The following is a 23,146-nucleotide window of genomic DNA, read 5'->3' as shown; positions in this document are numbered from 1 at the left end:
TGTAAGATGTATTTACTGAGAAAATATGCATTAATGATACACAGGATTTCTCTAGGTATATTTCAACTTTTGGTGAAGTATATTTATTTCAAGTTTTAAAAATTTAAAAAAGAAAGCAACAAAATGTGCTATTTTACAAAATCGTGATTGTGGCATCACATCTACAGATAAGAGAACAGAGGCATTGGGTTAGAATGCAGCTTCCCTGGTGTGTATACATCATTTTTTTTCTAGATGTTTTATTTCATAATACATCTCCATTTAGCCCCTTAAAGTTACTAATTCTTAATTGTTTAGTAACACAAACTTGTTAAATTCAAAATTAACATCACAAGACAAATTTTAAGTTATGGATGACTATGTTATAATTAGGAGTTACCATGGAATTTTGGTGTTAAAAAAACAGGGTGATATAAGAGAATAAATTAGGTTCTTATCAGATGAGAAGAAAATATAATTAAAACCTATTGTACCAGAAAGTAGTTTAATTAATATTAAGTGATCTATTATCATGTTTAGTTTCTAGTAAATTCATAACGTTGTGGAGCAAATCTTTTAATACATATTTTTTTCAAGTTCAGCAACTTTTACATTTGTGCTAAATTTATCATATATTTTTGATCAAATATTTCCTGGTAGTGTGAAACATGGGTTTCCTAGTACTTGATATCCAATAATCAGTTTTTAAACTCTACTAACTCAGTATATTGTTAGTCTTTTAAAAATAATATTTAGTGTTCCTACTAGGTGCTGGAAAATTAACTAAATGAGGGAATCAGTCCTGTGCTCAAGGCACTTGGGAGGAAAGGAAAAGAGAGGAAAAGGCCATTGCAACATGCCAGTTCTAAGAACCAGATTTGGGAAACAGAGTGACACCAGAGCACACAAAATATCCCTCATAGAATCTGTCCAGTGGAAGAGGAAAAGGTGTGATACCTGGGCTGGTATCAAAAGATAAGGACAGAGGCTGGGGTTGTGGTTCAGCAGTAGAGCACTCACCTAGCACATATGAGACATTGGGTTCGATCAGCAGCACCACATAAAAATATTAAATAAATAAATAAAGGTATTGTGTCCATCTACAACAAAAAGAATTAAATATATATATTGATATCTCTCTCTCTCTCTCTCTCTCTCTCTATATATATATATATATATATATATATATATATATCGTTTCCACCTGGACACAAGTGGAGACTGTACAATGTTTTAGACTGATAGATGACTGAGGACTGGTTGGATGTTCTACAGAGATGGGGAGATACACTGGTTTGGGTTCAGAACTTTGCCCAGAGAAGGCAAGTTACAGATCAGGGATCCCATTCAGAATGTTGTCATGGCAATTTGGGATAGAGAGGATGGTGGAGTAGGAATGGAAAGAAGTGAATGACTTTGTGAGATGGTTAGGAAGGAATGGACGGGACTTTGTGAATGATGTGACATGTTTAAAAATATCAAGTTTTGGATATCCAAGTTTTTGTTATGGCATCTTTTATACTCCCTGGTTTGATAATCAGACTAAGGTTCTTCATGAAGGAAGATATAATATTAATCCAGAAACAAATAAAAATAATTGTGTATGTCGGTGTGCTGAGTGTGTGTGTGTGTGTGTGTGTGTACAAATAATTGTGGACAGAGACAGAGGCACAGAGGATCAGAGAGAGTTTTGTACTTAAACTGATAGAAAATAGAAACTACAAAGTGCAAAATGGGGTTGTAGGAAGGTCTGCAGAAAAACAACTTTGCTCTTGCCGGATGTGGTGGCACATACTTGTAATCCCAGAGGCTCAGGAGACTGAGATAGGAGGATCACAATTTCAGCAGCAACAGTGAGGTGCTAAGCAATTCAGTGAATCCTGTCTCTAAATAAAATACAAAATAGGGGTGGGGATGTGGCTCAGTGATTGAGTACTCCTGAGTTCAATACCCAATACTCAAATAAATAAATAAAAAGAAAAACAAATTTGTTCTTACTGGTAGCCTATGCTAACTCTTTATAAACACACTTGTCTCCTTAATTAAAAATGACATGAAATCTACAAAATTATGCTCTATCTGTATACAAATATACCACAGAAATTCCTGTTTATAATTTATATATGATAATGCACTAATTAAAATAGTAATAATAATCACAATAATAAAAGGGAAATCAGTATAGCAGAGCAAGTGGATCAAATGCAGAAAAGGAAAGGTAAGGGAAGGATATGTAACAAATTATGTTATGAGTAAGCATGAACGTAGGGTAGTGAATTCCATTATTATATGTAAGGAATCAGTAAAAATGGCAGCAACCCTGAATTTTTCCATCCAATCATTTTGACTCACTAAATTAATGTGCAGGGTCTGCACACAGAGCAGGTCTAAATTGCTAGGGATTTAATGTCCTGGATATGACACTCAATCAAAGACAGACAAAGTTGATGGGACAATAAACCAGGTCCCAATTCTTTCCTGTAGAATAATTCCAAAATACATTATTCACTGTCTTCAGAAACTGCCTGTACCCCACCAGAGGGACCCACTGATTCCACACTATTTATTGACCTTTCTCTCCTTCTGGCCTCATTTTCTCTCTTGTCATGTTTCCTTGGATCTCATTCCAAATAAATTGCTTGCAGGTATGTCCTAGTCTTAGGATTTATTTTCTTTTTACTGTAGCCTTGAATGCTATCTGATATTTCTGTTATTTTTGAATTGATGTATTTTCTTGCATTAGAAAAGCAAGTAAATATATGTAGATAGGAAGCAAAAGTTAGGATATTTTACTAGTTTTGCTTTCAGAAGCACCTTCATCAGCCATAGGGTGAAGCCATCGTCTTTACTAGATGATAACTCACTTGATATAGAATACGAGATATCTCGTTTGCTTGTATGATACTCCTCTTGTTCTGTAGGCACTTTATTCTCACTGCCTGTATTATGCATTCCCTGGACCTTCAAGGTTTCTAGATGTTTCTGGTCCTCCTTCAGAAGCAGTGCTTTCTCAAGATTGTTACTTCTTGTTCTGAAAAACGTCATGTCCCTTACTGTAGATTCCCTGATAGCCAGTGTTCTCCAAGTCCTGGGCTTATTCTTGTTATTTCCTTACTCAAGTGGGAATATTTTCACCTGTTTTCCATCACCAATGGACTCCACTCAGTGTGGATACTAGAGCAAGCTGGGTGGAGCTTGGACACTTATCTTCCTATTTATATGTCTATCAAGAGGAGTTTCATTCTGTGTCCTTTAATTTTACTGCATTCAAGGTCTTATGTTTTTGTTGTTGTTGTTTGTTTGGCTGTTTTTTTTTATGGATTTCTGTAGTTAGTGATAAATAGATTTTAATCAAAACAGCTGTCACTACCCTATGAAACCCCTCTCTTAGAAAATATGAAACTTTACTTAAGGAAACTAAAATTCTGCTCACTGGCAATCTGTGATTTCAGCAGGTGAGACAATATCACTGGAAAAGTAAAACCAGACACCTCTTACTACCAAAACTGAAGGCAGTGGTTACAAGCTAATTTCTTAAGTTTCTCCTTTTGTTTGATTATAAGAATAAGGGAAAATGGCTTGGTCAGATAGGTTTGGGAAGAAAACTTTGTCCACACTTTTGAAGAATAAACATTGCCATTTGATAAAAGTCAGCTTTACTAGCTGTTACATGTTGGCAAGTTATTAAATTCTCCAATTTTTAGTTACATCACAAATTATTTCAAAAGAAATACATTACAGTAAAGTTCTCAGAAGAGTCACAGTTCCTGGAAAGAGCTTAAAATGTAATATTATGAAGACAGGAAAAATTATGAAATTACGTTAGGGTAAGAATTGAGGTAAATTGTTTATTTCAGCTTAACTGGCTTTTTTGATTGCTACCACTTTTTCTTTTTCCTTTTTTTTTTTCTAATTGTGATTCTTGCAGCATCATCTCAAGGGCTCTAGAAGAACACACTTAGTTCCTTGTTGATCGAGGCAAGTTGCTTGAAGAAGCCCTCTCAGCACGTTTCAACAGAGCCAAGTAGCACGTGGACTAAGATGCATACAAAAAAAAATCAGTGATGTTTCATAAATGACAGAAAGTTTGTGTGTTCTGGTTTTTAAAGTTCAATATATTTTGTTTCACTGTGAAAATGACTGCCTTCTAGGGTTGCCAAGTTAAACCCAGCTAGGCCAAATACTGTTAGAGCTCCCCCTAATGGAGGTAACTGATGAAGGCCTGCAGTTTGGCTAGCTTTTTTCCTCCTAATGTGAGTGAGCCCTGAATGTTAAAAACTTATCATTATTTCCATTTGTAGTTAGCACAATACTTAAGAGAAAAAAAGATAATTTATTTTGTAACATTATAGAAAAGATTTGCAATTCTCAGGCTGAGAAAAATTTCCCTGCTATTTCTCTGGCTGTGGAAATGCAACAGCTTTTAATAGAAAGAGAGCTGACATAATTGAATGCTATCTTAAGATAATCATGGACATTTTGCTCAACTAAGGCATCCCACAGCAATTGATGCATTAAATGAACTTTAAAAAATAAAAAAGAAAGAAAGGAAGGAAGAAATATTGTATTCAGAAAGCATTCAAATTCTATTTACACCATGAGAGAGTCACCTGTTAGATTCCATGTAGGCTTATAATACATTTTCAGTGATTCCGGTCCTGTGTGAGGTCTGCCTTAGCCTGCATGTCTTTACTTGCTGTCTCTGTAAGAGGGGCAAGCACAGTGTTAAACTGATGGATATTTTCTTTCCATAAAAACATCAGCAATATTATTTACTCTAAGTGAAATTGCATTATCAAGATTTCTACCTTTGCACATAATGATTATGTAGTCCTCTAATTCATTTGGGTGCCTTTGTGGTTCTCCTTTGAACAGGAAATAATAATCTTGAAATGCTTTCTAAAACAAATTGTTTTGAGGAAATAAAAAGCAGGGCTGTTACAATTTTCTGAAATATTGTTAAATAACTATTTTTGTCAAAAGAGTACAAAGAGATATAAAAAAGAGGAGGGGCAATCATTCACACTGTACATGATGACCAAAAAAAACATTTTACCCAAAATATCATGCTAATTGCTATTTTATTTTTTATGCATAAAAAAGAAATATTGGCCTCAGTGCAGAAAGAAAAAAGCACTGTATTTAGGAGAAAGGACTTTGACTGAGACACTATTGAATGGTATACAGTGTACTCACTTGGAGAGGACTTACATGATTGGTTCTGAGAGTGAGGTTTCCTTTCTAAGAAAACATCTACCCATGCAAAAATGTGACAATCTGTTTCCTCATTAGCCAAGAATCATATCAACAAAGATGAATATTAATTAATTCTAGATCCAAGGAAGAAAGAAAGCTACTGAAGCCTACTTTTTCAATGCCTCTGTGTGAAATTGAAAAAGAGATAATATTCATGAAAATATTTTCAATGGATTTATATAAGCATGTTCTGTACTGTTACAAGAGAATAGATATTAATTAGAAATTGATATAAACAAGTAAATATTTTGAACATTACTGTTGAATTAAGTATATAATTATGCAATGTTATTTAAAATTTAGAATTATAAAATAGCTGTAATATCAAGGCAGGATTCATTTCTTATTATTCTGTGTATCATTGGTGTCTACTATATACCTACCATATAATGAATGTTATATAAAGATTTATTAAGTGGATGGATGGATTCAAATTAGATGTACTTTATTTTCACTCTTTTCATTTTTTGGAGATTTTTGTTGACCATTAAGAAACGTTATAATCATATTCTTTCCTGATTATTCAAATAATGTGTTGTTTTTCTATTATTTCTTGAATTATCTTTCTTTTTCCCAGCAAACTGAGACTGAGAATAATCTTTTGCCAAATGTACATGGGCCTGTTTTGCATAAGGGTCAGGCACTTGGTGAAGCAGAAAGGATGACGTTTTATAAAATTTAGATATATTTCAATTATGCTTGATAGTTTTATAAGTTTTTACAACAACATATAACAGTTCCTATAGCTTATCTCAGATCTAACAGGAAAACCCAAGTTTTGCTGATTCCTCAATTAAACTTTGGGAAAAAAGCCTGCAGAAGTAATAAATCATTATACCATTAGATATTGAAGAATGATGTGGTCTAATTGTTTCAACAAATGTTTAAAAATGCCAGATGCATTTAAGCATTCAAGAAGTACTTTTGAACACAGATGTTATGAAAGACAGGGTTATGAGCTTATAGACTATTTTAGAAAGCTTCCTATACATGTCACAATGATAACTAAAATTTGGCCAAGTTGAAGAGTTCATATTTACTGTAAGGGAGTCACCTTGTCTTTTCTTATCAAGCCATAATCAACTTTCTATTCTATTTCTTAAGGAGTGTTAAAAACAAACAAACAAACAAAAAATGACACCATCATTTGCAGTGTCTAATTGCTAAAAATCAGCAAAAATATCATTTATTTGACTGACACTCTTCTGATTGGGAATACTGTTATTTTCCCCCTAAGAACAAAACCACTACTCTAAGACTTAGCAACAAAAATAAATATATGAATAAAAATAAATAAATAAATAAATGGCTTAGCAATCAATACAAGTGATCTCTTTAATTTTTCCTTAAGCTAAAACAAATATCTGAGTGTCCCAAATCTAAACTGCTAATAACAAGAGAAACAAAATATATAGAAAATTGATGATTTTAACACAATGTTAAAACTGTTTATATTGTAATTATTGTCTAGAAGTTTGGATGATCAGTTACCTAACTCAACCTGTTCAGGTGTGGTTTCATAAAACAAACAGAACATATCTTCCTTTGATCCTAAATCTATGAAATTCTAGGTAATCATGATGAATAATTGCAGTCAGCTGTTACCCAGGAAGCAGTGCAAAATAACATCATAATGGATTACTCTTGCTGAAGCTTATTATTCATTCCTAGCAACAACCGTGCATGGCAAGTATTTTGCTATTGATTTTTTTACCAATAAAGAAGCTGATGCATAAGAAGGTGAAATCAATTTTAGAGGGTGACAGTTAATAAGTCTTAGAAGTGAGATGTGGGCACTGACAGTCAGACTTCATAAAGTGGAGAGTTATAGAACAATAGGAGTTAAGGTCTATAAACTCAACTTCTGTTTCTAGGAAACTTAGACTTGTAACTGAGTCCCTCTGTTTAAAAATGGATATGTTAATATATTTCTTAGGACTTAGCATCTTGCTTGGAGTCCTCAGGATCAGTGTGGTAGCACTCACCCAGCGCCCTATGTCCACCCCGTGGCAATACTTCCCAGCATCCTATTTTGCAACTGAACTCCTATTTGCCTGTGCTTGCTTCCCCTCAGTTAAGCACATCTTAAGAAACCCTCCACTCCTCTGTTACCTAGCACAATTTCTGACACAGCATTTTTTTTCTGTATGCATTTTGAATAAATGCAATCTTTATTTCTCAGTTCATAGGCACGAAAGTCTAGACTGGTGGTTTCCAAAACGTGTTGTACAGAAATAGTTTTTTGGATTGGTGAAGAAAAAAAAATGTTTAGTTTTCATAAGAGTACATTTGTATAATTTAAACAAAAATTCTGAGATTTTTTTCTTCAGTTCTTAATGAAAAATATTTCTTTCATTAAACAAAAGAGATTATAAATAAGTTGATTTTGTTCTCTTAGAAAATAAAACATGGGCAATTTATTAGTACTCCAATAATTCAGTACTGGTATAACAAATTTTCATTTCAACTAGTCCATGAGATTCACAATTGTGATGCAAAAGAAATAAGACCAAGCTACAAACCTAAGTGGATGGAGCATGAACATAAGTTGATGAAGAGGTCATGAGAAGGACATGAGGTATGCTTTAATTATTTTTTCCTTAAAAATAGTGAAAATTTTACTGTGACAGTCATGGATGTAAGAATTTATACATAGTCTAAGTGCATAAACCATCCTAAAATACAAATTCATCAGTTGCAAATCACAGAGCAACCACACTTGATAGAGCTCCAGGACCAGGTATAGAAACATTTGAGAAGTAATATCAGTGATGGGTGGAACCACAGCCTACACTTGATGGATGGATGTCAATGTCAATATCAATATTAATGTCAACTTGGAATGCTATGTCTTTTTGTTTGACACTGACATGTTTGAATGTTTCATTAATGACTCAGATAATGATACTTAAAGTTTGCCTATATGATTTTGATGTCACAGATATTATAAATAAGCAAAAGTGATGAATTACAACATTGAATACAAAATAATATTTAGAAGTTTAAAATAATTTTACACTTTAGGAAAAATAAATCAGACAACAAAAGGGGGTTATTTTGTTTGCCAAAAGGAAATTCACGATAATAAAACAGTTATTCATTAAGACAAAGGTAAAAAAGAAAGAGTATTTTTCATTCAATATGAGCTAATTTTGAACATGGCTGTGCTGTCATTTTTTTATTAATAAATGAAAATTTAAAGTCAGCACAAAGAAGAAACAATTCCTTGGCCTTGAGCAGTATATATTATATTCTAAGATAATTTGGTAAAAGAGATGTCTTTACAAATGGCCACTACTTCTAAAAGAAGAGAATTTGTAGAAAAAACTTTTCTATATTTCAAATGTTTATTTAATTTAACTGTTTTATCCTGGATGTGTACATATATGTGTGTACATATATGTGCATGTGTGTGTGTTTCATCTAAACTTAGAAATTCTATAAAGGAATCCATAAGGAAAAAATATTTTTCATTACTTTGTAAAAATGTTTTAGATTGCATAATGGCAAAGTAAAAGGTTATATTAACAGTCTATTACAGAGAAAAATAATAATGAAGTCATTTTTCCTGCAGTTGAAGGTCACAAAGACATATTTTATTTCCTCCAAAATGACTGATGAAAATTATAATTACTATTCAAGTATTTAAATATGGTGTGCTGTGAAATATGCATCTATTATAATAAACTTGCATTTGATTTTTGCAGATAATGTCATGAGAAGGTGTGAGCCATATTTAGAGGACAATAAGTCAGTCTTGAATAGTTTTTATGCATTTCAACCTTTTAAAATGTATTTTATTCATGATAAATGAGGAAAGCAAATCATGAGTTGAGAAAGTATGTCTTTATAAATCATGCTTGCATGTGGTTAGACTGGATCAGAAATTTGTCTGTGGAGCAAAAGCAGGTGGAGTCAGAAAGTAAAATCTATCTTCCATTCCACATGCTGTCTGCACCCCAAATATCGTTCTCACATCTGGTTTCCACTCATACTTATGTGGCCCTTGGGATAAAATCGGTCTACTGATAAATTTGGAGGTGTTATGGAAGAGGTAGGCTCTTGAACTTGAACAAATGGATTTCCTTTCCCTGTTTTTTACTACTTTTCTTTAGTATGGATATCACACTTCAGTGGTTCAGCCTAAGGAGAATGTGTCACCATGATGAATGCCATCCACTTCTGTCAGACAATGTAGCCTAGTAAAAAGAGGGCTCCATTATGAACTGTGTAGTTCATTTCTGGTTTTAACACAGATTGGTTGAATGACCTTAGGTAAATTGGGTCATGTCAGCATATTGGAGTTTCTTGGCTACATCCTCGCCTGCCTTGTATAAAATGAATGGATTGCATATGGTAGACTTTCAATATGAATAACCAAAGTTATCAATAAAACAGCTGCAATATCGCACTATTTTATAGCTGGCATTCCTAATTTTCTAACTTTACCTCAAGAACTCATTTCTTTAGCAATGTTAGAGGAATACTTCTCTTTTCATCTGTGTGTTTTACAGATATCTCTACAGTAATTTTACTAGAAGTTAGTCAGCTTAGAAAATTGTCTTCATTGTTTTCACCAAATAAATTTTCTCTTTAGATAGTGTAGATTCCCCCCCAAAAAAAAACTGAAGTAAAAATATTAATTTTTAGCCCAAAAGATGTTTATTTTTTTTTACATAAAATATTATTAGAAAAACCTTAAAGTGAAAAATAAGTCTCTCATCCCACTGTCACCAATTATTTTTAGAGAAATTATTATATTCTCTACAATTTATTATAAGTGTGTGTAATTTTTAAAATAATTTCAATACTATTTGATTCAGACATTGTAATATTTGCTTGTTACTTAACAATATGTATTTGAGAATATTTCACCTCACAATCATATATATATATATATTTATTATTTTAATGACATATAGTCCTATTTTAATAGCATGTCATGACTTATTTAGTCAGTTTGTGTTAGTTGATATTGGGATTTTCCAATAATTGTGATTTGCAAACCATTCTGCAGGAATATGCTTAGATACACATAATTTAGGAAAAAAATCTTAGCAGTGAGATTACTTTGTCAATAAGTGCATATTAAATTGTAAAGGTTATTGCAAATTGGACTCCAAAGTTTTATAAGTTCATCTTCTATCAATAATGTTGCAATATGCTCATTCTTTTCACTCTCTATTAAAGATACCATCTCAAAACATGAATGTCCGGCATGATGGTGCATACCAGTAATCCCTGTGACTCAGGAAGCTGAGACAGGGGACTTCAAATCAAAAGCCAGCCTCAGCATTTTAGCAGAATCCTCAAAAATTAATGAGACCCTTTCTCAAAGTAAAAATGTAAAGAACTGAGGAAATAGTTTAGTTTTAAAGCAACCATGGGTTTAAAACCCCAATACCATGAAAAAAATTTCAAAATATAAATTTTTAAAAAAATCCTATTTATTATATTTTCATCTTACTACAAGTTTTATTTGGAAAAAATACAGAAATATTAAATAATAAAAATAATCTATAACTATTCATGCAATTTTTCAATTTTGTAATATCAAAAGTGTTAAGAGAGAATAAATAAATAAAAATCATATCAGGTCTTTGATAGTTGATGCTGAATAGATTACATCAAATGGAAACCAAGGGATCATAGTCACCTTTTCCATGTTTTACAAAGGATGTAATGAATTTTGGATACTGTGACTGGAAAGGTGGCAACATCATTGTTAACTGAAATAATTCATTTAGTTTATTGGTACCTTCTTGCTCTTAGGGAAAGCATTGCAGGGAGAAAAGGCTAGATCCTCTCAGTCCAGCTACCTCTCAGAATGACAATTACAGACACTTCAGCAACTTCCTCTTCAGGTGAGCATCTCTGGCCTTTGTACAACTGGTGGCACTGACTTTGTGCCTTGATGATGGTGGAAAGAGGGGCAAGGTATAGCCCAGTCCATTTCTCACATAGTCCCTTATTTATTTATTTAACTCATTCATTTGCTCATTCATTTTGTTCATTTGCTTGTTTTTTTTTTTTTCCTGTCTCATTTCATCAGCCAGGATTAAGGCTACCAAGCATATTTTTGAAATACCCTCTTACTATATTTGAGACATGTTAAATAACTAGGATTCTATTTTTATAAAAAGAGTACTTAGCGGGGTGTGGTGACACACACCTATAATCTCAGTGGCTCAGAAGGCAGAGACAGGAGTATTGCGAGTTCAGAGCCAGCCTCAGCAATGGCGAGGAACTAGGCAACTCAATGATACCCTGTCTCTAAATAAAATACAACATAGAGCTGGGGATGTGGTTTTTTGGTTGAGTGTCTCTGAGTTCAATCCCCAGTACAAAAACAAAAACAAAAAAGAGTACTTAAGAGTTCCAAAACAAGAGTTTAATAATTGCAACTCAAATTTGATACAAATCTTTCACCTTGTATGTAAGTTTTACCATTCCTTCAATCCTCATAATCTCCAAAATTCTCATTTGTACAACTGACATGTAGAGAAATAACAAACATAAAGTAATTAGCACAGTTCTTAAATACTATTAATGACCCATTTTACAGATGAGGAAATGAAATCTCAGAGATATAAAATCAAATTCATTGATAAAGTTCATGTAATCTAAAGTCAATAGCGAAGTCCTATTATAGCTGGGCAGGGTAGTGGATGCCTGTAATCCGAGCTGCTCCAGAGGCTAAAGCAAGAGGATCACAAGTTCAAAGCCAGCTTTGACAACTTACTGAGGCCTAAGTAACTTAGTGAGATCCCATCTTTAAAAAAAAAAATAAAAAGAGCTGGAATTTTGGCTCAGTGGTTAAGTGCCCTTGAGTTCAATCCCTAGTACAAAAAACAACAACAACAATAATAATAATCCAGTTATAAATTTACAAAAAAATAATAAAAATAATATTTGAAAGTAATGAAAAAATCACCTAAATTTGAATGAAATTACCATTTGAAACTAACATAAGAAGTAATTTAAAATTGGGTTTATTCAAAAATAACAACCCTGTCTACTACTTCTGTTTTCCGTTATTTTATGGGTTAATTTTTTTATATTTATTTATTTATTTATTTATTTTAATTTGTTATATATGACAGAAGAATGCATTTTAATTCACAGCATACATATGGAGCACGATTTTTCATGTCTCTGGCTGTACATAAAGTAGAGTCACACCATTCATGTCTTCATACATGTACTTAGGGTAAAGATGTCCATCTCATTGCATTCTCCTCCCTCCCCTTCCCCCTATCTAAAGTTTCTCAGTTCTTCCCATGCTCCCCCTTACCTCCATTGTGTATCACCATCACATAGCAGTGAAAACATTTGGCCTTTGGTTTCTTGGAATTGGCTTACTTCACTTAGCATGATATTCTCCAACTCCATCCATTTACCTGAATATGCCATGATTTTATTCTCTTTTAATGCTGAGTATCCCATTGTGTATATATACTACAGTTTCTTTATTTATTCATCTATTGAAGGGCATCTAGTTTGGTTCTACAGTGTAGCTATTGTGAATCATGATGCTATAAACATTGATGTGGCTGCTTCACTGTAGTAATGCTGTTTTTAAGTTATTTGGTTATAAACCAAGGAGTGGGACAGCAGGGTCAAGTAGTGGTTCCATTCCCAGTTTTCCAAGGAATCTCCATATTGCTTTCCAGATTGACTGCACCAATTTGCAGTCCCACCAGCAATGTACGAGTGTGCCTTTGTCCCCACATTCTCATCAACACTTATTATTGTTTGTATTCTTAATAACTGCCATTCTGACTGGAGTGAGATGAAATCTTAGAGTAGTTTTGATTTGCATTTCTCTAATTGCTAGAGATGTTGAACATTTTTTCATATATTTGTTGACTCATTGTGTATCATATTCTGAGAAGTGTCTGTTTAGTTCCTTGGCCCATTAATTGATTGGGTATTTATGTGTGTACTTTTTTTTTTTTTTTTGGTGTTTTTGAGTCTTTTATGTATCCTAGAGATTAGTGCTCTATCTGATGTGCATTTGGTAAAAATTTTCTCCCATTCTGTAGGCTCTTTATTCCCCTCATAGATTGTTTCTTTTGTTGAGAAGAAGCTTTCAAGTTTGAATCCATCCCATTTATTGATTCTTGATTTTATTTCTTGCAATATAGGAGTCTTGTTAAAGAAGTCGGAGCCTAATCTAACACAATGAAGATTTGGGCCTATTTTTTCTTCTATTAGGTACAAGGTCTCTGGTATAATTTCTAGGTCCTTGATCTACTTTGAGTTGAGTTTTGTGCAAGATGAGAGATAGGGACTTAATTTCATTTTGCTGCATATGTATTTCTAGTTTTCACAGCATCATTTGTTGAATAGACTATCTTTTCTCTAATATATGTTTTTGGTACCCTTGTATATAACTATATTTATGTGGGTTTGTCTCTGTGTCCTTAATTCTGTACCATTGGCCTACAAGTCTATTTTGGTGCCAATACCATTTCATTTTTGCTACTATTGTTCTGAAGTATAGTTTAAAATCTGGTATAGTGATGTCACCTGCTTCACTCTTCTTGCTAAGATTGCTTTGGCTATTTGGGGTCTATTTTTCTAGATGAATTTTTCATGTTTGCTTTTTTTTATTTCTATGAGGAATACCATTAGGATTTTGATCGAAATTGCATTAAATCTATATAGTACTTTCGGTAATATGGTTATTTTGAAGTTATTAATTCTGTCTATCCAAGAACAAGGGAAGTCTTTCCATCTTCTAAAGTCCTCTTTAATTTCTTTTTTTTTAGTGTTCTGGAGTTTTCCTTGCAGATGTCTTTCACTTCTTTCAGTAAGTTGACTCCCAAGTATTTTATTTATTTATTTATTTATTTATTTTTTGAAGCTATTGAAATGGGGTGGTTTTCCTACTTTCTCTTTCAAAGGATTTGTCACTGATGTATAGAAATGCCTTTGATTTATGGGTGTTAATTTTATATCCTGATACTTTGCTGAATTTATTTATTAGTTCTAGAAGTTTTCTGGTGGAACTTTTTGGATCCTCTAGGTATAGAATCATGTCATCCACAAATAGTGATAGTTTTAATTGCTTTCATCTGTCTAATTGCTCTGGCTAGAATTTCAAGAACTATGTTAAATAGAAGTGGTGACAGAGGGCATCCTTGTCTTGCTCCAGTTTTTAGAGGGAATGCTTTCAATTTTTCTCCAGTTAGAATGAGGTTGGCCTTGGGCTTAGCATAGATAGCTTTTACAATGTTGAAATATGTTCTTGTTATCCCTAGTTTTTCTAGTGTTTTGAACATGAAGCAGTGCTATATTATGGCAAATGCTTTTTCTGCATCTATTGAGATGATTCTATAATTCTTGTCTTTAAGTCTATTGATGTGAGGAATTACATTTACTGATTTCTGTATATTGAACCAACCTTGCATCCTTGGGATGAATCCCACTTGACTGTGATGCACTGTCTTTTTAATATGTTTTAGTATTCAATTTCCAGGATTTTATTGAGAAATTTTGCATCTATGTTTATTAGAGATATTGGTCTGAAGTTTTCTTTCTTTAATGTATTTGTCTGGTTTTGGAATCAGGGTGGTATAGGCCCCATAGAATGACTTTGGAAGTGCTCCTTCTTTTTCTATTTCATGGAATAATTTGAGGAGTATTGGTATTAGTTCTTCTTTGAAGGTCTTGTAGAACTCAGCTATGTATCCATCTGATCCTGGACTTTTCTTCGTTGGTAGGCTTCTGATGGCATCTTCTATTGCATTGCCTGAAATTGTTCTGTTAACTTGTCATATATCATCCTGATTCAGTGTGGGCAAATCATATGATTCTAGAAATTTGTTGAGGCCTTCAATATTTTCTATTTTTTTGGAGTAAAAATTTTCAAAATAATTTCTGATTATCTTTTGTATTTCTGTAGTATCTGTTGTGATATTTCCTTTTTCATCATTATGTTAGTAATTTGAGTTTTCTCTCTCCTTTTTTCATTAGCATGGCTAAGGGTTTATTAATTTTATTTATTTTTTCAAGAGACAACTTTTTGTTTTGTCAATTTTTTCAATTGTTCCTTTTGTTTCAATTTCATTAATTTCAGTTCTGATTTTAATTATTTTCTATCTTCTATTGCTCTGGTGTTGATTTTTTTTTGCATTGAGTATTAATGTTATGTACTTTATTTGTTGACTTTTTCTTCTTTTAAGGAATGAACACTATGCAATGAACTTTCTTTCATAGTGTCCCAGAGGATTTGATATGTTGTATCAGTGTTCTTATTTACCTCTAAGAATTTTTAAGTCTCCCTTTAATGTCTTCTGTAATCCACTGTTTATAAAATAGCATATTATTTAGTCTCAAGGTGTTGGAGTAGCTTCTCTTTTTTATTTTTGCATTCATTTCTAATTTCATTACATTATGATCTTACAGAATGCAGGGTAGTATCTCTACTTTTTTATATTTGCTAAGAGTTGCTTCGTGGCCTAATATGTGGTCTATTTTAGAGAAGGATCCATGTGCTGCTGAGAAGAAATTGTATTTACTCGTTGATGGATGAAATATTCTATATATGTCTGTTAACTCTAAGTTATTGATTATATGATTCAGCTCTATAGTTTCTTTGTTTAGCTTTTGTTTGAAAGATATATTCAGTGGTGAAAAAGGTGCGTTGAAGTTACCCAGAATTATTGTGGTGTGGTCTATTTGACTCCTGAACTTGGGAAGAATTTGTTTGATTAACTTAGATGCTCCATTGTTTGGGGCATATATATTTATAATTGTTATATCTTGTTGATGTATTGTTCTCTTAAGCAGTATGTAATATCCTTATTTATCCCTTTTGATTAACTTTGACTTGAAGTCTACTTTATTCAATACGAGGATAAAAACCCCTGCTTGTTTCCACAGTCCATGTGAGTGATGTGTTTTTCCCAACCTTTCATCTTCATTATTTGGATGTCTTTTCCTATGAGTCTCTTGAAGACAGCATATTGTTGAGTCTTTTATTTTAAGTCCAATCTGCCAGTCTATGTCTTTTGATAGGTGAGGTTAGGCCATTAATATTCAGAGTTATTATTGAGACATGATTTGTGTTCCCAATCATTTTTATTTATTTTTGGTAATTTAACATGCATAACTTGATTTCTCCTTTGATTGGTTTTGCCTTTAGTGTAATACCTCCCTTTGCTGATTTTCAATGTTGTTTTTCATTTCCTCCTCATGGAATATTTGCCGAGGATGTTCTGTAGTACAGGCTTTCTAGTTGTAAATTCTTTTAACATTTGTTTATCATGGAAGGTTTTTATTTCATCATCAAATCTAAAGTTGAATTTTTCTGGATATAATATTCCTGGTTGGCATTCATTGTCTTTCAGAGCTTGGTATATGTTGTTCCACGATCTTCTAGCTTTGAGGGTCTGGGTTCAAAAATCTGCAGATATCCTAATTTGTTTTCCCCTATATGTAATATGGTTCCTTCTCTTGTGGCTTTTAAAATTCTATCCTTATTCTTTAAGGTAGGCATTTTAATTATTTTGTTACTTGTTTTATATCTGTTATGACTTTGTACATTTGGTGTCTTGTAAGCCTCTTGTATTTGATTTCCCAATTCATTCTTCATGTTTGGGAAACTTTCTGATATTATTTTACAGAATAGATGGTTCATTACTTTGGTTTGTAATTCTGTGCTTTCCTCTACCCCAATAATTCTTTTTATTTTTTGAATATTTTTTAGATGTTGATGGACCTTTATTTTCTTTATTTATATGTGGTGCTGAGAATGGAACCCAGTGCCTCACACATGCTAGGCAAGTGCTCCACCACTGAGCCATGACTCCAGCTCTATCCCAATAATTCTTAAATTTGGCCTCTTTATGTCATATCATAATTCTTGAGTATTCTACTCATGGTTCCTTACCATCTTCACTGTGTGTTCAACTTTATTTTCAAGATTATATATTTGTCATCATTGTCTGAGGCTCTGTCTTCCAAGTGATCTAATCCGTTCCTTGTTCTGTCTATTGTGTTTTTAATTTGGTTTATTGTTTCCATCATTTCAAGGATTTTTTTGTTTGTTTGTTTTTCAGAATATCTATCTCTTTATTGAAGTAATCTGTTTCTTCCTGTTTTTGCTCATACAGCTCTTTATTGAAATGATCTTTTGCTGCCTGTGTTTGCTCTCTAATATCCTCCTTTAATTCTCAGAACATTTCAATTATGCACATCCTAAACTCCTTATCTGTAATTTTTTCTGGTGTTTTGGCCATGGATTCTAATAATGCAGTATGTTGGTTTGTTTGGGGGACTTTCTTCCCTTATTTTTTTGTTATTCATGTGTCTTCCCTTCTGGAGCTGCTGATCCGCTGTGTTACAGTTTTTACCCTGTAGGCTTATAGTCTTCCTTCAGGGTTCCAATACCTCTCCTTTAAGGGGGAGAACAATATTAATTGATCCCAATACAAACAATATACAGCCTTAAACCAAACAGCTGCTATTAAGACATTTATGGTTTTGTCACAATATACAGAAATGATGAGTTCAATTATTATCCACAATATAAAGAGTATATTATTGACAATATAAAGAATATAAAATATAAAGAGTATATAAAGAGGTTTGCAAAAGGGTCTATAGTTTCCTATGGTGGACAAAGAGAGAACTGGAGGTGAAGTGTAGGATGATATGTGACAGAGGTAGGAGGTGAGGATATAGAGTTATTAGATCTTAGGAAGCATGAAAATGAATCTGAAGAAGTTGACTAGTAGCAGGAGAAAAAGAGATAAAGTGGTTTGGGGTAGACAAGTAAGTGGGAAATATAATAGAAAGAGTACAAAAATAAACAAACATAAAAATTAAGAATAATAAAAAATGTAAAAACAAAAGATAATAAAAGATACAACCCAGTTTTAATATACTATTTAGACATTTCAGACCTCAGTAGCCTAATTCATGAAAAGTACTTGGTTTCACAAATGTTTGGGATATAAGGGCCAGAGAAGAGAAAAAGAGAAAAGAATAAAAAAAAATCTCTAAGAAAAATACAAAGATTGTTTTTGTTTAGTATTTTTTGTTGTGTTCCGTATTTTTCCTGCTTTCCTTCTCATCCAATAGGTGGGGTTGTCTCATTTTTGCACTGGTATCTCAGCCCTCAGGATAGTGAAGGTTATTAGGGTCAGAGGGTTGGTCTTGGAGGCGGAGCTCCTGGAGTTGGGGCATAGCACATGCTGGACCCCAGTGTAAGACTATACCCCAAGGATCTCCTTTGGGGCCTGCCCATGTGATGTGGGCACCTGATCTTATCTCCTTATATGCCTGTAGACCTCACCATTCCTGATCTTCTCCGTAAACTGTATCTCAATCACCCTCTCCCTTTCTACTTCCAGTCAGGATCCTTTCTCTCTGGAGGTCTTATGGGCTCTTTCCTGGGGGCCTGTCATGTAGAGATGTTTGGTATTGGGCAGTTCAGGGCTAGGCTTTGCAAGCTATGAACTGACTGCATAGCCCCGATCACTGTGCCAGTTTAATGGCTATAGGGGAGAGGGGGGAGTCGGAGACTATAGGTACTCTTGATATTGCTTCTAGTTCCCAGATGGTGTCCCAAGCTGGGAACTGCCCCAACTACAGATGGAGACAAAGGTGTACCAAGATGGAGGTAGGTACTTTCAGAGATGAGGTGTCAGGTCAGGCCAACTGGGTGATGGCATTGGGCCGTGTGTTCAGAGATGCAGCCCTGTGGTGTGCAGTGATTGTGGCTTGTGGCTGTATCCAGTCCCTGTCCTGTGACCCCAGGGCAGGCAGGCTACAGCATGTAGGGGACTATGGCAGTGATTGCAATGTCCCAAGATGGAGACAATTGGGAAGGCCCCATGTTGGTAGATAGGTGGTCCATACAAGAGTGGCAGCTGGAGGTCCTACTTGTGGGCGGCCCCTGTAGGAGTGAAGGCCTAGATTCTTGTGCAGGTGGGTGGCCAGGGTTACTGAGTGAACACTGATGCTTGGGATGCTTCTTGGGCACAGTGGCCAGAGGTCCTGTATGGGCGAGCAGCTGGGAGTCCTACACCAACTGAGGCCTGGAGATCTGTGCAGGCATGGCGGCTGGGATTCCTGAGTGGGAGCAGCTGTCCGTAGGGGGTAATAACTCACAGAGGAACAGTATTCCCAGTACTAGAATCCTGCGCCACAGAGCAACACAGAATGCAGCCTCCCTGTAGCCCACCATATAGGATCCCTCCTACTTCTGTTTTCTGATGTTCATTTAGACATAAGCCAGGAACTTTAAATAATATCTGACTCCTGAGCCCATGCCTCTGATGGTTATATAATCTAGTATAAAATGGACATAAGGAAAAATTCTTTGATAAGAAGATTGCCATTCTTATTCATGAACTCTCACTAAATTAAATATGTTATGAAAGGAATGCATTTGTAGCTTTCTACAGAATATGAATAATATGAGAGATATCAAAAACATATAAAACCCACGAATTAGATTTGGCATTAGTTGGTAGGAACTTATTTAGCAACAACCTCAGTGGTGTAATCGGTAAAAGGCTGCTAATTTAAATATGCCAGCATATTTTGTAAACTTTGAAAGCAAATGCTAAGCATCAGACCATTGCACATAAGCCTGTATATATTGAATATTTAACGCTTTGCATTTGTTTCCCACCAGCACTCTCTTTCCCCTTTGTTGGGAAAGCATTTAGGTAGGTCTGGCCCCACCCCTATCTTTAAACTTACTTGTGACCCAGTTTAGGACCACCAGAGCACAACATCCTCTGAGCACAGTTAATGGTCTCAAGATAAACACATCGTCCAGTCAGAGCTAATTCTTGGGTGTGTTTGCAAGGGTTAGTCAGAAAGGAGACTTTCTTTCTCCTACAGTCTTCAACTGATAAATATGTGCACAGGCAAGCTCCACATGGTGGTGCAGGCCTATAATCCCAGGGATTTGGAGGCTAAGGCAGTTACCTATGTGGGAAACCTGCTGGGAATGACAGACACCTACCTCACTTCCATGAGGAACATGCTGGGGATGAAGTCAACCCAGCTGAGCACCAGAATTAAGACTAAAAACATAATTCCTCCTCATTTTATTTACTTAGGCTATCTTCATTCTATCTGCTTTCCTAAGTCTTACACTTGCTTCTTGTTCAATGTCTAGATCAGATTTCAACAACATTTTACCCAGCTTTGTCCTTGAGTTCCTGGAGCACTTACAGCTGAGCTACAGCACATGCTGGAAACCCTCTCAATCTACAGGGGATCACCGTAGCATAACTTTTCTTGGGTCCATGTCTCACTATTACCCCCAGTGCTCCCCAGCAAACACACACACACACACACACACAAGCCTGATGATAAACTCTCCCAGTGTAGGGAATGTACGTGTTTGTACACATTCTATTCCCTATACGGCCTACACACATTGCTTATTGCTTTTGCCTTCAGAATGCCTAGAAGATATTTGTTGACCCATAATTATTTCTCAGAATTGCTTTACAATATAAAATTCATTCAGTGAATTTGATCCCACTATGAACTTCAATATGCTCAAAAGCCCACATATTTTTGTGACAGGGAATATACTCTTATATTAAAGTTAACTAGTTTAAAAAATGTAAAAAGTCTTTGGATCTCACCGTAAATATGAATTCTATATATTCAGAAAGAACATCCGGGACAGAATGCCTGTGCACAGCATGAACTACACCTAGGAAATATTCTCCAAAATGTGCCTGGGATCAGGGAGAAAATTTAGGGGCAGAAGACTTTGGAATAAAAATGCAATAGTAAACACAATAGCAACAATATTACGTACAGAACTATAAGTAATACTTTGAGGCATTAAGTGGTTGTTAGACTGAGACTTTTGGAATCAAGGATGCTGTAAAAGGAAGATGTTGAGAATACTGTTAACATTTGTGTCAGTCAATATATGCATTGGGATTCTGTGAAAATAAATTTAATATAAAAATATTGTCGTGAAAATATTTAGTTTAGATATTTTACATCTTCTAGCTCTTTGTAAAGATACAGCTAGAAGAAAATAATGCTACTACCTGTTACTTTTATTTCCCACTTCTTTGACCTTCCACCTAGCAAGAGATAAGCATTGATCAGTAGAGCTGATTGTAGCTGTGCTTTGATGTTAAAGATGTTTTTGATGACATCTGTGCATATCGCTGATATTATCTGCAATTACCTAATTTTAAAGGGTACCTTTGAAGATAACCCTGAAAATTAAACGTGACTTTTAAATGAAAACTTTTTCTATGGACAAGTCTAAAAAAACAATAACAATTTGAAGCTGAACCATAATTTCTATTACTTCACATTTTCTCAGAAAATGCAAGTCCTTTTAACATAAAATATATTTTAATATTGTCTCTTTCCAAGTGCAATTACTTTTGTCCATATTTTTGCCACATTTATTTAACACTATTTGTGTTCTGCTACCACTTTTTACTTGATTCTGAACATAGTTTATTCCAGGTTACATAACAATAATTTCTAAATTACATATGCATAATTCTGAATTCATATTCTGAATTACATATTTCACAATAATAATTACTGAATAATAATATTCTGAATTACATATTCTGCATTTGGAAAGCTTTAAAATATCATTTTTCATTATTTCAAATTCAGATCAATTTATTATTTTTTTATTAAACTTCTTCTTTAATGTGAATCTTAATTAACATGGTGTTGGTAGATTGAGCAAACATAGAGAATGTGTAAAAACAAATAAAATGCAGTATTCCAAATAAGATGTGTATCCTGAAGAAACATCTTTATAATTTGTCATTTATTCTTCATGTATGTGGCCATAGTACTAAGTAATGTATGTATGTATGTGTGTGTGTGTGTATATATATATATATATATATAACACATGTATATTTATGGTATATAAGTAATATATATGTGACATATCACATATATATTACATATATGTGTAACTCAGTGTATATATGTGTATATATATATATATGTGTGTGTGTGTGTGTATATATATATACTTAGTACTTATATGCATATGTAACTTAGTACATATATATGTAATTTCTTATCAATCATCTTGCCTGCTATGGAGGCAGTGTTGATATTAGAGGGTATATTTTATTCTATTATATAACATTCTTTCAGAGAAGACACTTTTTTTCTATACTACCATAAATGAAGTCAGTTATTAATGCATTTTCAAAAAGTTAAAACATATTATAAACTTTATTTACCATTATATAAATATTTCAATCTTTGTGTGGTCCATTTATGTTTCTTTTATAAAATGTGACTTTTGAAATGTTTTATATTTGTTATTAAATCTTCAACTGTTTGTCTCTCAAGTCCCTACTTGAAGCCATCCCAGAGGTAGAACATTATATGGATTTAGTATTAATTCTGACTTTATTAAAAAGTATGATAATAACTCAATACTCATTACACATGAACTGTGTACCCACCATCATACCAATAGTTCTATGAGTTTTTGCATTGGTCTGCACTGCAGAGCAATGGAGATGGTAATATCATTTCTCCAAACTTTTAACTATGAGGATTAAGCAGCTTACAAAAAAGATCTTGCTACTAATAAATGGTAGAGCCAGGATTAAGTGAAGTTCTGTGTGAAGTGTTGAATGGCTACAAAAGGCACAAATAATATCTGAAACATGAAGAAGCTTTGGTTTACAGCACACTATAAGACTGTGATTGGGGGGGACACAAATTACCTCCAACTGCATTAGTCATGGACTCTTCCTTGAACTATAAAGGGTTCTTATATTTTAAGATGCAAAATATGGTGGCATTTTAATAAAATCTGTTTAGAATAAATATGACCAGAGGCAAATAGATTAGATACATAATTTCATTCAATGATTTTTAAGTATCTTTAGTATATAATTTAAAAATTGGAAGCTAA

The sequence above is a fragment of the Marmota monax genome, unplaced genomic scaffold, assembly GCF_021218885.2.
Source record: "Marmota monax isolate L192 unplaced genomic scaffold, Marmota_monax_Labrador192_F-V1.1 WCK01_AAM20220418_F8-fsc00246, whole genome shotgun sequence".
In the NCBI taxonomy this organism is placed as follows: domain Eukaryota; kingdom Metazoa; phylum Chordata; class Mammalia; order Rodentia; family Sciuridae; genus Marmota; species Marmota monax.
This window is presented reverse-complemented; position numbering follows the sequence as displayed.